This window comes from Chrysochloris asiatica, unplaced genomic scaffold (genome assembly GCF_000296735.1).
Source record: "Chrysochloris asiatica unplaced genomic scaffold, ChrAsi1.0 scaffold00363, whole genome shotgun sequence".
NCBI classification, from domain to species: domain Eukaryota; kingdom Metazoa; phylum Chordata; class Mammalia; order Afrosoricida; family Chrysochloridae; genus Chrysochloris; species Chrysochloris asiatica.
Window position 1 is genome coordinate 513,471 of NW_006408881.1, and position 2,340 is coordinate 515,810.

The following is a 2,340-nucleotide window of genomic DNA, read 5'->3' on the forward strand; positions in this document are numbered from 1 at the left end:
GGTGAGGACTCTGGAACGGAAATTGGAAGCAAAAATGGTCAAGGAGGAGCGTGACTACCGTGACCTGGAGTCTGTGGTCCAGCAGGTGGAGGAGAACCTTGAACTGATGATGAAATGGGCGGTGAAAGCAGAAACTCATGCCCTGAAGCTGAAACAAGAAGTCAGCTCTCTGCAGGCACAGGTCTCCAACTTCCAGCATGAGAACAAGGCCCTGCGGTGCGGCCAGGGCACCAGCCTGAGCGTGGTAAAGCAGAACACCGACGTGGCCTTGCAGAACCTCCGTGTCATCATGAGCAACGCACACGAATCTAGCAGCTGGTTTCTGGAGCGGAAACATTGAATCTTGTTGCTGAAATCCTGAAATCTATAGACAGAATTTCTGAAATTAAAGAGGAGCGGGAGGCAGACTCCTGAGCTCCACAGAGATGTCTCCAGCGCAAAGCTCGGCTTGCACCTGAGATCACAGCTTGCCTTATTTAGAAATGCGCTGTCTTGCCACATAGGACCCTCACCCGAAGTAAACATGTTTGTCACGCCACGCTCATTTCCTACCTGCAGCAGTGTTGTTGCCCGCACACAGTCAGGGCACGGGTGTGTGGGGGCTGCCACACGGCTTCTCCAGAGCCTACTGGGGAGCTGCGCTCTTTTCTAGACTCAAACACTCAATGGGAGGAATTCTTAGAAAAGCCAGTGGTTTTTCAAAACGACTCAATGTGAAAGCTGCCAGTGTGCAGTCATGTTCTTCATTCCCTGGAACACGAGCTGGGAGGAAGTCGGGTTAATACGCATCAACAGTACTAAGCGAGCCCCAATACAGACAGTGGGCTTGTACCGCGGTCCCTCGCAGCTTCCTCTGACCCAGCAGTCGCCCACAGCCTTGCAAGTGTCACTCCGGTGCCTGTGGCTCTGGACCCGGCCTGGGTGGCGAGCTGTGTAAACTACCTCATAGGCTTCCGTGTCTGACAAGCTTGTGAGCTGGAAGCATTGATACTTCATGTGACGAACAGGTTGCTTAGGAACCAGACTCAAGTCCAGAGCCTTCCAGGTGCCTTTCCAGCACTTTCTGACACAGGCAAGGGCCTCTTTGACTGTTTACCTAGAGATGCTACTTTCTAAAAATAAATGTATGTTTTTCTCTCTTGTTGGAATGGACAGCTCTCCTATTTAATAAACCCGACAGTTCATAAAAAAAAAAAAAAAAAAAAAAGATGTTTTGAAGTGCTAGGTTGGTTTTGATAAATTCCCTCAGATTCTGTTTATCCTGGAATGTTTTGATTGCACCATCATATTTGATTGATAGTTTTGCTGGATAGATGATTCTTGGTTGACAGTTTTTTTTCTTGCAGGGTTTTGTATATGTCTCCCTATTGCCTTTTTGCCTGCATGGTTTGTTCTGAATAGTCAGAGCTTAATCTTATTTGCTTGTCTTTATAGGTTATATTTCTCTTCTCCCTGGCTTCTTTTAGTATTCTTTCCTTGTCTTTGGTTTTGGAAAGCTTGATTATTATATGTCTTGGGACTTCCTTTTGGGATCTATCCTTCCTGGGGTATGCTGGGCTTCTTGAATGTTTATCTTCTCATCTTTCAGAATGTTAAGGAAGTTTTCTTCCAGAAGCTCTTCAACTATTTCCTCTGTGGACTTCTTTGATTCTTCTTGTTCCGGGTTGCCAATAATTCTTACATTGTTCCTCTTCATGTTATCCAGCATGAATCTTAGACTCTCTTCAGATTGTTTTATCATTTTAGCTGCTTACTATTCTATCTTGGCAGTATTGAGAGATTTGTCTTCCAGTTCTCTAGTTCTGGCTTCCATCTCTTCTAGTCTGCTCCTTTCCCCTTTCAGGCTATTGTCTATTTCTGATATCTTATTATTGATCACCTGGACATTTTTTGCAGGTTTTGAATTGTTTCCAACGCTGTGTCAATCCTATTCGATTGTTCCTGCAGTACTTTCCTTACTTCTACCTTATTTTCCTCAACTCCTTTTTGGAGTATTTGAATTTGTTTCCATATCATTCTTCTGAATTCCCTCTCAGGCATATCCAGAACCTGCTCCTCCTCCTCTATAAAGCTTTTGTCTGCCTCCAGCTCATTTGCATCTGCTAGTCTCTTCTGCTTTTGGATGTGTTTCAATAATGTTAATTGTTTCTTGTTGGGCATGATTATTCTTATTTTATTGTAATATTATTAATATGATCAGAAGATGGGCGTCCCTTACTGTCTGTAATATGTAGTAGTTGTGGTTAAGTCTTGTCTACGTAGTTGCCACGGCGGGCAGGACGATGGTCATGTGGGGTCCGTGGTGGTGGCATGGGGTCCAGCAGGTAGGACGGGGCTCAG

At 45.0% G+C, this 2,340-nt stretch overlaps 1 pseudogene; it reads left to right on the plus strand.

Moving 5' to 3' along the window:
• Nucleotides 1-414, plus strand: part of LOC102819608 — a 1,152-nt pseudogene extending 738 nt beyond the window's left edge.
• Nucleotides 415-2,340: the final 1,926 nt, after the last annotated feature.